The sequence below is a fragment of the Schistocerca nitens genome, chromosome 2, assembly GCF_023898315.1.
Source record: "Schistocerca nitens isolate TAMUIC-IGC-003100 chromosome 2, iqSchNite1.1, whole genome shotgun sequence".
NCBI lineage: Eukaryota > Metazoa > Arthropoda > Insecta > Orthoptera > Acrididae > Schistocerca > Schistocerca nitens.
In genome coordinates, this window is record NC_064615.1 from 958,598,404 (window position 1) to 958,614,866 (window position 16,463).

A 16,463-nucleotide genomic window follows, 5' to 3' on the forward strand; every position below is an offset into this window, starting at 1 on the left:
ATCCGTTGTGTCCTCCTGGTGCAACCCGCATTGAATGACCCTCTCCTATTGTCGAGTGCTGAGTCATTTCAAGATGTGGCAAGCAGCAAAAGATTTTGCTGGCGGCTAATTGAAACGTATTGCTGGTTCGTCTGACGAACAGGAATTTTGGCGTTGTCCGGGATTGAAAAAGACCCTGCGCCACATGCTCGTCTGTTCCAGACAACCGGTCCAGGTGGCCGAGCGGTCCTAGGCGCTTCAGTCCTGAACCACGCCGCTGCTACAGTCGCAGGTTCGAATCCTGCCTTGGACATGGCTGTGTGTGATGTCCTTAGGTTAGTTAGTTTTAAGTAGTTGTAAGTTTAGGGCACTGATGGCCTCTGCTGTTAAGTACCATAGTGCTTAGAGCCATTTTTTTGTTCCAGACAAAGACTCTATAGAAGAGGGTGAATCTATTAGTAGTTGGGAGATCCAATGTTGGGCGCGGAATGGAGCTCATTTTGGCTATGGCTACCAAGGAGGGGAAGATATCCGGTGTGTACTTTGTGTGCATACCTAGGGAGACCAATCCAGATGTCAAATGAGTGCTTCCAGATGCCATGAAGAGCATAGATGCAACCAACTGCAGGAGGTGCCTCATGTTGGTACTAACAGTGTGCGTCACTTTGGATCGGAACAGGTTATATCTGATCTCAGGCGCGTAGGTGACGTTGTGGGGACTGCTAATCTTGCCTGTGAAATGAAGGCAGAGTTAATGTCCCCGACTCGGTTATTAGCAGTAGTTTATCTAGTAACTATAGTGAAGTACATAGTTTCTGTGAGTTAGTGTAGGTGGATTTTATACTCATATTGTACACCTGCTTAAAATTTCGAAGAAAATTGCAGTCTCTCCACAGACAGGTACTCCACTCCCGTACTTACAGTTACTGGCGCCTTTAATCTATCTTCTACATGGGGGCGAAAATACATATTCAAAGCTGGTATTAGCTATAAAACATGGTCGAAACTGTACTAAATGCTTTCTCCAAAAACTTTTTTTAACAGTTACTTAAGGAGCCCAATGGAGTTTAAAAGGTTGCGAAAACACACTTGACATCTTAGTAACAATGTTGAGCAAATAGGGTCGTTATAGACAGACTGACCACCGCAACACCAAAATCCATGAAAAGCAAAAAGAAAATATATCTGTTTAAAAAACCAGTAAAAATTTGGGTTAGATGTAGTTTAAATTCAATAATTAGTGTCGACGGCAAGTAGAAGATATATAACAAGTAAATTAATTGAAGACGGTACTGATCTCCCATGCTACAAAGAGCAGGACGGAACACTGGGGCAGAAGCAACAGGAAAAGCTTGTCAAATTTAAAAGAACACAAAGTCTCCCAGATATGAGATGTTTCACTGAAAATGGAAATTTAATGCGGTCTGCTGTGTGAGATGCTTTTAATAAGTTCCACACAGAAATTCTTTGTCGAAATCTGACAGAAAATACAGATTTTGGTCGTACGTAAACTACACGAGTGGCAAGACACAATCAATATCTGGAGCTCGCGACAACAGTGGTAATAAAACCTATGATAGCAACACCAGAGCAGAGTTATTAAATAGTTTTCCGAAATTTCTTCAGCAAAGAAGGCGATGTAAATATTTCAGAATTCTAATCGAGAACTACCAACTTTGGTAACTTAGAAGTGGTTGTCATGGGTATAGCGAAGCAGTTTATAGCACTTAGTAAAGGTGAGTCATCCAGACTGCATATCAGTTAAGGTTTTTTTCGGAGAATACTGATACAATAGACCCGTACTTAGCAATAGCATACAAGGGTTCGCTTGATGAAAGATTGGTACCAAAAGACTGGGAGGTTGCACAGGTCACACCACTACTCAAGAAAAGAAATAGGAGTAAGCCACTGAGTTACAGACCCGTATCACTAACGTTAATTTTCAGTAAGATTTTGGAACTGACACTGTCTTAAGACATTTTAGTTACCTCGGAGGTAATGGTCTGTTACCACAGTCAGCAAGGAATCAGGAACATCGTTCTTGTGAAATTCAACTAGCCATTCATTCACACGAACTAATGACTTCAATGACCTCAAATTTTTTGCATATTTCTAAATTTTCAAAAGGCTTTTGTCACAGTTACGCGCAAGAGACTTTTAATAAAATTGTGTGCATAGGAGTATCGCTCGAATCGTTATTTCTTGTCTGAAAGATCACAGCACATAGTAATCATCGAGTAAAAGGACGTAATATCTGGCGTTCCCCACGGACGTGTTGTAAGTCTTCTACTGTTCGTAATCTACATAAACGATTTGGGAGACAATCTGAGCAAAACTCTTAGATTATTCCGCAATGGCGCCGTCAGTTACCGTCCAGTAAAGTCATCAGAGAATCAAACCATTTGCAAAGGGAAATAGACTCGATATCTGTAAGGTGTACTGTCTCCCAATAAGGAAAAGTGTTTGATCATCCTCATAACTAGAAAAAGAAATCCTAATTCTTGTGCCGGTTCCAGGTAGTTATTACCCTTCTTTAGAAGACTATAGAAAAGTGTATCACAAATAAATGCAAATACAAAGATTTAATAACGTAAAGATTAAAAATTTAAAAATAAAAGAAAGGGTACATACCTGTAATTATCGCACAATTTGTGTGCGACAAAAATAAGTAAACGTATGCAGCATATTCCAGTGGCTCAAAAAAACAGAAGAAAATTGAGTAATACTGCATTAAATCTATTAATGGAAAAAGAGCTATTAATTCTTACATGTGGATCATAGTGCTTGTAGAGAAATGGTGCAGAGAAACCAAAAACCAGGTGGTAGAGATCACACAAGGACGGGAGATAATCAGCTAGTTAGGTTGGTCTCAGATTGCAGTACGATAAAATATTAATAACAAATTGATTACGCAACCGTAATTTCCATTAAACACAAAAAAATATAAGTGCGCGTAACCAGAGTAATAAGTAATATATAGAAACCTGAAGACAAATAAAGTAATTTAATACAATTACATGTGACGCAATGGATGGGGAATTTATGAACTTATCTCCGAAAAGCTGTAGTTGGGTCAGTAATGTGCTAGCAGGAAACCTCTTAACCAACACAACGTGGGAAGTTTATCAAGGAGCTTTAAGCTGGAGTTAATGTGAGAACAATTTCTAGTCAGTAGCCAAAATGAAGGGGCAAAAATAAGATAAATCGTGAATTGCAAAACTAGAACAAAATTTTGAGGTAAAAAACAAAAAACGGTTTATTATGTTAATGAAACGAATATTGTATTAAATTAATTAATATTATATTATATTCATTGAAAATACGACGTTGGAACTTTAATAGTTGCAAATATTTATTTACAGTTCGTACAAAATAGATACGTCTTTCAAAGTTTTACTGACCTTCGAAGTAGTCACCAGCGAGCGACGCGATCTATTACCCGACGAATTTGTAGCAGTTCTGAAGCGAATGCTGTGAAGTGTTTCCTTTGGTTTAGAGATCGAGTTCAACTTACGACGGCTTAAGTCAAGGGAGTGCAGTAGGTGGTATAGCCCTTAGCAGCCCCATCATTCAAACAAATCAGTAACAGCTTGCACTGTACGTGCTTGAGCAATATCCTGCCAAATGATGGTCAGGTCCTGCAGAAAGTGTCATCACTTCGGTCTCTATACTGTTCATTTTTCGAACGCAACCTACGACCAGCTTAGAGACGGAAGTGATGACACCTTCTGCAGGCCTGACCATCATTTTGCAGGACAGTGCTCAGGAATCTACAGTGCAAGCTGTTACTGAGTTGTTTGACTGATGGGGCTGCTAAGTGCTATACCAGTTACTGCACTCTCCTGACTTAAGGCCTCGTGAGTTCAAGTCTACATCCAAACTGAAGGAAACACTCCACGACATTCGGTTCAGAACTGCTACAAATACGTCGGGCAATAGACCGCGCCGCTCGAACTATCAACACAACTGGCACTGCTAACAGTAGGCCTATTCTACGACTTCCACATCGCTGGAAAGGGGTTGTACACAATGCTGGTGACCACTTTGAAGGCCAGTAAAACTTTGAAAGACGTATTTATTTTGCACGAGCTGTAAATAAATAGTTGCCACTATTAAAGTTCCAACACTGACTTGCAAACACGGAAAACGTATTTTCTTTATTGAAAAACTTATTCAAAATACAGAGACCAGTTAATTATTCAGGGAAATAAACATACAGGACAAAATTTCCAAGACGAAATTGCGATTTTACTTTTTGCCTTTGTTTCCCAACCTGGAGTTCCAGTACAGCACTCGTGGCTGCAGCATCGCGGTCGCGAAGTGGGGCCGAGGCAGCTCCAGATAAGTTTTACATTCTGACGATAATTTATGGATTTGTTGTTTTAACTTGACGATATCCAATATGGACAAACGATAGATACTGTTATTCTGAAGAAGGTTGGGTTATCCCGACTGAAACCTAGGTAAATTTCTAGGTAAACTGTTCAACTGAGGCTGTTCATTATTAAAACTAAAATTAATATGTGGATACGTTGGCCCAAGAATGAAAGAATGTGGAATAATCCACCTATAAATGGTTCTGCCACAACTGTTCCGACCTGTTCTGCAGAAAAGCAGAATTCCGTAAAAGTTTAAACAGTGGGAGATCTCTAGGGGCATCCTTAACCGACGTCTCTATGGAATTGTCACTTCTTTTGTAATAATGACACCCACAGTTGTTGTGATCATAAACATCCTCACTTTAAACGATGGTAACTATAAACTTTCCTTTAGCATTATAGCTGTCTATGTGTTCACATACGTCCTTCATTGTGCAGATCCGTCCACGCGCCTCAGTAGTCTTTTCACTATGGCAAAGTCCCTATCATTTGGTAGAAAGGAGTGTCCTCTGATGGGGAAAAGAAGTCTGATTTTTAAAAATCTCCCCTGAGACGTTATAGCCATTAAAAATCTGGTGAGAGTGTTGTCCTTATTCTGGCCTGGACAGCCATCACAAAACAAGCAGAATTCTTCAGTAATAGATGAGACACAGGTATTGAAATAATGGAGGAGAAAACTGTATACCTCATTTGGAATTCTCTTAGCTTGCGTCATGGTAGATGTAAAAGAATACTGAGTTAGTTTTCATGTAAAGTACTGAGAAAACTGGAACAGACATTTTATGATAATAATACGTGTCCTGAATTGGTCTCTTAGGCAAGCATACATTTTGCATGTAGGGAAATGTTAAGGTAAGAAAATCGTCTGTCTCACTTTATAACTTGGTTTCATGTTCATGTGTTTTGTACAGCTTTCTGCTGCGACATTTGTGAACTAGGAGTTCTGCTGCAACTAGACCTTTAGCACAATCATTAAGTGCACTGCTTTTCACTTTAACATTCGGTTCTTCAAACGTAACATATATGTCCACGCTGAGCCTACCAAACCTCAAATGGAAAAGGTTACTGAAAAATCTGTGAGAATAGCGCTAAGACACATTACTATCAGGTTATTTGACAAGAGACATTTCATTCATTTTGTTACAGTTAGTTCAGTGTTTAAGTAGAAAACATCTGTGTTTCCACAGTGGATTTGTTTAGTTGGAAATGACCCAATAAGAGCACAAATACAAGCAAGTATATAAGCCTCTTTTGTGTTCCCTGGTTTTTGTTTTCCACGTCGGTCTTTAGGAGACTCATCACTAAGCAGCAACTTAAACAATCTGTTCGTTCTGGATTTGGTAACATAATGAACACTGAGGACGACTTCCTTACATACCTCTGTCCGCTTGTCTCAATCTTTAATATAATACTTGAACATAGCTGCACTAGTACCAGGCTCGTCTTCTCTTCCTCTTCGTCTTTTTGTGGTAGAACTTTCAATTCATCCCTGTAAGGAGACATCTTGTACGTTCTTATTTTCAGAATATTTCATGTAATCAACTGCTTCTAGCAGTGCATGGGAAATCTAGTTAAAACATGTTTTCTGCATTACAAATATACACTCCTGGAAATGGAAAAAGGAACACATTGACACCGGTGTGTCAGACCCACCATACTTGGTCCGGACACTGCGAGAGGGCTGTACAAGCAATGATCACACGCACGGCACAGCGGACACACCAGGAACCGCGGTGTTGGCCGTCGAATAGCGCTAGCTGCGCAGCATTTGTGCACCGCCGCCGTCAGTGTCAGCCAGTTTGCCGTGGCATACGGAGCTCCATCGCAGTCTTTAACACTGGTAGCATGCCGCGACAGCGTGGACGTGAACCGTATGTGCAGTTGGCGGACTTTGAGCGAGGGCGTATAGTGGGCATGCGGGAGGCCGGGTGGACGTACCGCCGAATTGCTCAACACGTGGGGCGTGAGGTCTCCACAGTACATCGATGTTGTCGCCAGTGGTCGGCGGAAGGTGCACGTGCCCGCCGACCTGGGACCGGACCGCAGCGACGCACGGATGCACGCCAGGACCGTAGGATCCTACGCAGTGCCGTAGGGGACCGCACCGCCACTTCCCAGCAAATTAGGGACACTGTTGCTCCTGGGGTATCGGCGAGGACCATTCGCAACCGTCTCCATGAAGCTGGGCTACGGTCCCGCACACCGTTAGGCCGTCTTCCGCTCACGCCCCAACATCGTGCAGCCCGCCGCCAGTGGTGTCGCGACAGGCGTGAATGGAGGGACGAATGGAGACGTGTCGTCTTCAGCGATGAGAGTCGCTTCTGCCTTGGTGCCAATGATGGTCGTATGCGTGTTTGGCGCCGTGCAGGTGAGCGCCACAATCAGGACTGCATACGACCGAGGCACACAGGGCCAACACCCGGCATCATGGTGTGGGGAGCGATCTCCTACACTGGCCGTACACCACTGGTGATCGTCGAGGGGACACTGAATAGTGCACGGTACATCCAAACCGTCATCGAACCCATCGTTCTACCATTCCTAGACCGGCAAGGGAACTTGCTGTTCCAACAGGACAATGCACGTCCGCATGTATCCCGTGCCACCCAACGTGCTCTAGAAGGTGTAAGTCAACTACCCTGGCCAGCAAGATCTCCGGATCTGTCCCCCATTGAGCATGTTTGGGACTGGATGAAGCGTCGTCTCACGCGGTCTGCACGTCCAGCACGAACGCTGGTCCAACTGAGGCGCCAGGTGGAAATGGCATGGCAAGCCGTTCCACAGGACTACATCCAGCATCTCTACGATCGTCTCAATGGGAGAATAGCAGCCTGCATTGCTGCGAAAGGTGGATATACACTGTACTAGTGCCGACATTGTGCATGCTCTGTTGCCTGTGTCTATGTGCCTGTGGTTCTGTCAGTGTGATCATGTGATGTATCTGACCCCAGGAATGTGTCAATAAAGTTTCCCCTTCCTGGGACAATGAATTCACGGTGTTCTTATTTCAATTTCCAGGAGTGTATGATAATGTTTTATAAACGACAGTCTTCATTATTAAGGTCATTACCATTCTCGGTAAGCTACAATTATGAGTACAAGAATATTGTGTACAAGAATACTGTGAAACAAAATTAAATCCAAATTCCTTCCCCGCAAGCAGATGAAACTGACTTCTCCACATGATTTTCATGCTCCATACCTTTAACCTTAGCACGTTTTATTGTAGCTGTCTTGTATTCTGCACCCTTTCTAATTCCTTTACTCCTTATTTGGTCATTATTTCCTTCATTTCCGACAACACCAATACATAATGCACTACAATTAGAAGCCGTTTTTGTTTTCAGCTTACGTATCGTAAGTTACCACACAAACAAAAGTAATATAGACATTTTACCAGCTTAAAGCTATACATGAATCTCTTAATAATTATCGTTATCTGACGAGCAAACCAACGTAAGTCCAGGACTAAGGGTGTTCTGCCGGTAAAAATGAATTTTCTGTTACTGGAAATAATATGCAGAAGTTACGGACTAAAGTCATTTTGGAATTAAGTGATGCGAGTTGCGTATTGGAACATTGCTGTGCTTGTAACTCTGAACAATAGTAGAGTGGTCTTAAGTCGATTTGCAAAATCACTACAGCTACTGTAAGAAAAAGTAAACATTGGCATCGTCTTACAATTCTGTGACCGTGGAATATGTGTTTCAGAAATGTATACAAAGTCAGAAATCTGCTACTTGAAGTAAATATGGTTAGAGGCATTTGTATGAGTTGAATGAAATAATTGTAATAGATTTGACAACCTGACAATGAATGACTGAAAGTGCTTGTGCTTCGTAATTGTAAACACTAGTTATAACTACACTGGAGAGCTAACGAAGCTGTTGCACTTGTTTAATATCGCGTAGGGCCCACGCGAGAAAGCAGAACTGCCAGAACACGTCGTAGCATGGACTCGACTAATGTCTGAAGTAGTGCTGGAGGGGACTGACACCATGAATCCTGCAGGTCTGTCAATAAATCCGTAGGGGCTGGAGATTCTTCTGGTCAGCACGTTGCAAGGCATCCCAGATATGCTCAATAATATTCATTTCTGGTACGTTTGTTGACCAGCGGAAGTCTTTAAACTCAGAAGAGTATTCCTGGAGCCACTCTGTAGCAATTCTGCACTTGTGGGGTGTTGCATTGTCGTGCTGGAACTACCCAAGTCCGTAGGAATGCACAATGGGCATGAATTAATGCAGATGATCAGACATGAGTCTTACTTACGTGTAATCTGTCAGAGTGATATCTACACGTATCAGAGGCCTCCATATCTCTCCTTTACAGAGCTTCCACCAGCTTGAACAGTCCCCTACTGACATGCAGGGTCCATGGATTCATGAGGTTGTCTCCATACATGTACACATCCATCTGCTCAATACAATTTGAAACGACCAGGCAACATGTTTCCAGTCATCAACAATCCAATGTCGGTGTTGACGGGCCCAGACGAGGTGTAAAGCTTACGTGTGTGCCCTACTACCTTGTGCCCTGCTGAGGTGTAAGGCGGTGTGTTACTGCTTGTAATAAAAGGGGCAGTTTCCGGTTTTAGTGGGAGCGTTGAACCGTGTTATCTCATATCGATTGCGGGTTGTAGGTCGAATCTTTGGTTCGTTTCACCTCAGGTCGCCGGGTAGCGCTCTTGCGCCACGTCTTCCAGTCTGAAATGTTCGTCAGGCTGTCGAGTGCAGAAGAGAGAGTCACTGGGAACGAGGGGGAAGGAAGTTGGTTGAAGGAAACGTTTGTTGTCATGCGCCTGTGGTCAGTGTGTTGACCGATTCACTATGGGGGAATCATTGCAATTGGAACAACTTTGATTACGATAAACTGATTGGGCAACACTGGAAGGGCAACTCTTTCCTATTATCAAGCTGTGTTTCTAACCTCCCCCCTCCTAATGGGCTTACTGGATTGCAATATAACTGACTGTGATCGCATATGCCTAACGAAATGTTACAGTGAGTAAGCCCATCGTTACCGGAGGAAAATGACGCGGGTTAGTTGGAGGAAAGTGTACAACTATCTAAAATGAAGAGATAATTAAACGTTCGCCAGCCCGCTAGGGCAATGAATCTCCAGTATCTTGAGAAAGGTAATGGCTAACAAATTTAAGCAAATAATCACTGGCGAGATTGTAACGATTTTCCACAGCACAACAGTTCACGAGAAAATGAATGAATCAGAAAGCACTGAATTTGTAGTTACTTATTCTGAAATACTGAAGTAAAATTAAATGGAGTTATTGGTTAAATGAATGACTCGCTTAAGTTAAACTCGGTTATGTAAAAAAAAAATACTTTCAGTAACTTCAGTGTAACGTAATGCTAAACTTAGAAAGAGGCAAGCAGTTTACTCTTGATTATTCGAAAACTGAATTGAATTTACTTTAAGCAATTGAGCAATTGATTTTACTTTTAAAATAACAACAATAAAATACATACCAAGACAGCAGAAGTCACTCGCTAAGCTAAATACAGAATAAATGAATTTGCGCACTCTTAATGTCTGCTGTATCTTTAGTTATTAGTTTTGCCGGTGGAATTTTACTTTATTTTCAGCAGCTTATGTTATGCAATACAAGAGTTACAACAGTTACCGTGGCAAAAAATTTGGACTCGAACTCTTGTGTAGCAAACACACCGACTGGCAGTAAGCAGTTGACCACTTTTCATATTCTTAGGATAGTCGGAGTTTGCATGGAAGGGATAATAATGTCTGAGGACAATGACAACACAGGTGCTCTACAAGTTATTACAGTTGCAATTTATTATTCAAGTTGTTAAAACATTGTGGAAGAAATCAACTTGGTAAAGCCCCTACATTTCTTTATCTGTCAGTTAACAGACTTACGGTGTTGTAGCTGTACGGACGACAAAATGTGTAGCCGACGATAGTGCTGAGCTGCCGTTGTTACTACTGCTGCTGTTCGTTGACAATCCCGAGTCGTCTCCAGAGCCAAGGATAATTATGAGATAAAGAACAGTTGCAATTGCAGTTTGCTCCGCCTGTCCTCTCCTACCGCGCTCTGAACACTCGCGGGTTAACAAATCAGGTGCGTCTGCATTGGCGCGAGCATAGGTGCACACCGCGGCGGCGGGAGCGCCCAACAAACATTTCCGCACTCTTTCATGACTCAAGCTGCTCTGCCCCCTCTCTGCACCCAACGCGAATGAGACTCTCCATACGCAGAGATAAACATGCCGGAGCTACTACCTTTTTGTCGTTGCTATCGATATATTTCAATAAAGTTCTGTTGGCTATTACCCAGCAATTTACAATGTTATCGTTGTAATTACCATCAATAATGTACAGTCAGAAATAATTACAGTACTATGTCGATTACGTATTAAATATAGTCTCTGTAATACAGCTTACAGATTCAGAATCAAAAGTACTATTAACGGATATCAAAAGGCCAAAATTGTGGATGGTGCCGCAGGTATGTATCTGAATATTCCGTGTTACATGTTGTGTAATCTAGTTGGTCGCTTTAGAGGGTTCTGTTATTATTGCCGTGCCCTAAGTGACTCTTCCCCGTTATGTGACTTAGTGCTTTCTCGGACGATTGCATCCACCGTTAGTGTTGTCAGTACTGCTTATAGAAACAGTTTGAGCTTGACCACCTCGGTGTTCTCTGAGAGCCCTGTGTTCCTTTCTTGAGAAGTAACTGTTGTGATCCCCAGGTGTGACGAGTGACTTGATGGTTTCTTATTGTTTGCCTTTAATAGTATTCCTCCTTCCCAGATAATGACTACCGTTATGACTGTCACCGTTGGTGCAAGAGGTCGAAATGTGACGGTGGTGCCAGGTGTTACTGGTGTTGTTACGAACATTTCTGGTTAATGTGCTCTTTTAATTACGTTTTAGACACCGATCTGGCCGGATATGTTAGCTGTGAAATTTTCTGTGTTGACACCCTTGAGTGTTGTAAAGCGTGATTCCATACCCAATTCCTGGAGACTGATTGGGTCTGTAGGCCGTCTTGCACAGGTGTCTGACCGTTATTTTATTAACAAAACCAGGATTTGAAACCTGAAGGAATATTCAAAATTGATTTTTACAATCTATTTGAACTATGTTTGTAGCTTGTTTTAATAATATACTTATTTCTGATTCTCGCCAGTGTTAAATTGCACTATTCTAGAAATTCTTAGCTTGTCTGTTAATCGCCGTTTGTGACTGTTGTAACTTATTTTTGATTCATGTTCAGGTAGTTATTTGCTGAAAGTCTGTAATCAAAGTAATTGACTTTTTGCTTCTAGGCATCTTTTCTCGTTTGACGCTTACTTTACGAGCGCCCTACTGTTGCCTGGTGGGCCAGCGACTGCTTCTGCAGACCGTGCGTGCAACTGGTTCGGCCTGACAGGCGTGAGTACACCTGCGGCGTAATATTACTGGACAGAAGATGGGATTCGCCGATGCTGTTAGCTTGTGTGAAGTATCTCTGCGGCACCGTGACTGCTGCTCAGGTTAACTTTTGTCTTCAGTGGTTCGCGTGGACTTAAATCTTTTAGAGTTCACGTGTTTTTGTCTTTTGGCTTGGATCCATTTTGGTACGGTGTCTCTTTTTGTATCAAGTTTTCCGTAATCGTTTGCGCCATTTGCTGCTCATTTATTGCTTAACTTTGGCATCTCTTTGAAAGGACGGTGTTAATTTAAAGCTGTCTGTAGTTTAAAAATATTCTCTTAACTGGGACACTTAAATTTGTTTAAACATTTTACCTGTTATTAAATTGTGGTAGTCGTTGTTACGTTTGACCTTCGATAATTTGAATTTCAATGATTTAAATTTGTCTGGTCTCTTAAAGGACAGTGCTAAATTTTGTGACTATAATTTGAAACCATTGTGTCATCCTGGTATTATTTTGCTGTCGTTTTTATATTGGTTATGCTATTCTGTTCGTTAGAATTCAGAGAATTCCCCTCACTGTTTTAGGAACTGCTGATTTCTAAAAGACTACATCACTGTGTTTTACTATTTTTGTTTTTAAAATAATGTTTAATAAATGTGAATCGCCTGACAAATAAATATGTCATAACCTGAGGCCTAGCCCTCCCATGAATTCTAACGTCACTGATAACTTATTTGCAAGACTGATATAGTGCATAGAGAGCTCTGATATTATAATATGACTTGGCGTGTTTCGGGTTCTAATGGTTTCCCTAGCATATTCTTTAGTCGTTTCTCCTAAGACGTTACACAAACAAAAACATAATTTTAATGTACGTTGTTTCATACTGCGGACAGTTTGCTTTATAGGAAATGTAATTATGTCTTATAAACAGCACAGTTATCTCTATTCCGATACTTTCGGTTTATTGCTTTTAAGCTTCCTGTAATTTAATAAGGTTGTATAAAGCATTTATATTTACTAATTACATAGGATGACAGTTCTTTTAGACGCACAGCATATGAATGTAGTTTTAAGGCGTATTACATGCGTAATTGGATGACAAAATCACATCGATACTGAGTATTACATTGCACTCATGCAACAGAACACAACACATTAACATCACACAACACAGTAAATATGAGACAGCAGTTTCGATGAACCTCTTCGTGTCCCTCTCCCAGGTGTAATGATCTCGATGATCACAGAGCGTTAAAACCTAATATTTATTTTTCCGTGTATCTCTTAATTTTTCTGTGAGGCCGATATTAATAAAATAGACAGTGCACAGTTCAGTTCATTGTTCACCACTCTTACAGATCCCAAATGAATAAAAACAAAGATGTGTGATTAGTGTTTCTGCTTCTCATCGCAAACACACGGTGGCATGATGTATATATGATGTGTAAAATACCATGTCAGCCACAAATGAAGCTCACAAGTGAAACTGTAGTTTTGAAACTAACTGAAGACCGATAGATTCCATGTGGGTGATTCGTTGATAGTAAAGAGCAATTTCCTTTCAGTCGTTGTAATTCTGCGAGGGACCTTCAATTGGTAATGCAACACATTTTTTCTTGGCTATTATTGGTTGAAAAGTGAGGAATTTGTTGGGGGACGGCGTCATATTTTCCAGATTCAGCCTCTGTAGCTTCATGAACTTCCGATAGGTAGCGGTGCTATACGTAGACCTCAAAATGGTGTCTGTGACGGAGTTAAATTCTAGGCAGAGAGCTTTTGGATGAAAAACAGAGCATTGCATATTTTCATATGAGCCTGCTAAATTTCTATGGAGTCCTGGCAGGGAACAAAGGCACGGCGAATCGTTGGGCGAGGTGTCTGTCATCGCCACAGTAATATCACACATATCTGGCTGCACACAGCTGTTATTCCTGCAATATAGGAACATGTGGACACTCTCATTCGAGGTTACTGATGAATCGCAGTCAAAGAACTCGCTGCACAACTGGACGTATCTGTTGGTAGTGCTGACACACTCGTCCACCAGTTGAGGTTCTCAAAGGAGCATGACCCTTTAAGTTCCTCGCCACATGGCAAATGACCATAAAGAGCAATGAAGGAGCGTCTGTGCAGAATTTTTTACACTTTATGAACCTGATCATGACAGTTTCTTGTCGAACATCGTCACAGGTGTTGAAACATAGGTTTACATTTCCAAGAGGAAACTAAACATCAATTCATGGACCGGTGTCTCACCTCCTTTCCTCCGAAGAAACTAGTACATAGCCACACCATGAGCTGATAAAGTCTATGGTCTTCTGGGATTCTGAAGGGGTTATTCTATTTGATATCCTCGCTCATGGTGCAATGACAAACTATGAAGTGTATCGTGTTGTACTCAGGAAATTAAAGAAACGACTCCAGCCATAGAAATATATAGTAATTTTTTCCTTCTTCTCGGCAATGTAAGGTCTCACACAAATCTGTGCACTCAAGAGGAGCTCAAAAAACTGCATCTCACATCATCAAGTCTTTACCTGTTTGGCCCAATGAAGCGTGGAATCCACAGGAAACAGTACGATGATGATGGCGAGGTTATTGATGCAGCAAAACATTGGCTCAGATATCGTCCACTAGAGTGGCAGAATGCTGGCATACAGGGCTCCAAAAGTTAGGTGGTGAAAGGCCGTCCCACCGAACGGCGATTACGTTGTAAAATATGGTTTTGTAGCCAAAGGAGTGGGGAATAATGTGGTGCAGTGAAATCCTGAATAAGATCAGCTCGCTTTCAGGAAAATATAATGTGTTGTATTACTTATTGAACGCCCCCAATATGTAGAAAATGGTTAATGGGGATTTCGTAACACCAATTGCTCCATTGGTTTATATAGTCACTACATACTGATCTTAGTTATTAGCCATACCAATTTTGAACTCCAACAAGGCTGTACTCCTACATTTTACATCCTTCTTGGAACACCTCGAGGTGTGGTGTAGACGGCATACTACTCCACAGTGAACTGCAGCAGGATGATGGTGTAAGTGACGACTGCAACCATGTAGCCTGTGAGCAACCGACCATCCACCGTGAACAGGGAGCACGCACTGAACGAGACGGGACTGCAGCGCACCTGGTGCGACAGCTGCCACAGCTGCCACGTCAGCTGTTCGCTGCCGCCACCTGTGGCAAACGGTTTCCAGGTATTTGAGTAACAATGACATACAGGATTCTAAATAAATGTTGCACTAAACACAATTTTAGCTTTGGGCGTTGCTGCATAGTAGAATTCATTAATTCTAATCCATACTTAGTGTGTTTTATTTTTAATTTTATATTTATATTGTATATGTATTTATTTACTTATTTCTGCAACATCAGATAAGCTGATTTCTACTGTACAGAAAGTCATAGTCAAATGCTCTGATTCAAAAGAAAGGCAAAGGGAAATAGCAAGTTAAATTAAGATTTCAAATCTACTGCAGAATGCTACATCATTTGAAAATATTACACAGCTATCGAAACCAGTAGTTCTTTGCAATTGCTAAATATGTTTGCGAGCTTGCTCTGTATCTGAATCTCGTTCTTCCCCCTCCCTCTGTCCATGTCCCCCATCCCATTCACTCTGCCTATCTCCTCCTTCACTGTCCAATAAAACTGTGTAGCCAGTGTCAATTCAAACGTTTGTTAGACTATATTTATGTACAATCTACATTTAGATATTGATAGTGTTTGTCTCTCCAAAGGTTTATTTGAGGAACATATAAAAATCTTTATTAAATCAGTGTAGTAATTTGCGAGATTTGTACTAGCAACATTCCCCTTTACTCATATATATATATATATATATATATATATATATATATATATATATATATATATATATATATATATATATATATAATTCGGTCACGAACTGTGCGAGATTTTTGGTACCAAACAGCGATCTCTCTTTATATAGTGATATTGAAGTGCAGATAACTTGGAAAAGTACATTAGTACATGGCAAGAGAGGCGCTCACAACGTAACTATAAATTTGATCTGTCAGTTACAATTGAAAGCTGCTATTAACTGTATAAAAGGATAATGTTGAACTCTTAAATCACTACTTGAGGGTTAGTGCATTCTAAATATCAATCTAATTATAAGGTATACCTACCTCAATGTAAAAATTAGAGGAAATTTTCTAACAGTTGGTGTATGTATGCTAGTTGTGCAATGATAGTGAGTTCAATCATGGCCATCTAACAGTCCAATACAGTAGTTGTTTAAAGAGAACACCGAAAAGTTGACATTTAGCACCTATTAAGTCATGTTACTATGCAACCCGTTTAAATAGATGGGAAAAAGTTTTTCGGATGTAAAATATTAATATATTTTCTTGATTAGGCTCACTACAGTCAACTGTTATCCTATATCGCCATTTGTGTCTATCTAGTATAATGTGATTGTCATTCTCCACTGACACAGTACATTTGTTTTTATATCTGTACAGTTTCATCACTCTTTGTATCACAGTATTCCGGTGGTTTGTCATTTCAGGCCTATTTTTTTCTTCCGATTATTGTTCACAACTTATCTGAAAAAAGAATGACATTCAACATTTGAAATTTTAAATATAGCTGAGGTTATACCATAGCTGACACATGACACCAGTCATTTTGCTCAAAACTGACGTCACATCCTAGTTATTTAATGTGCTACAA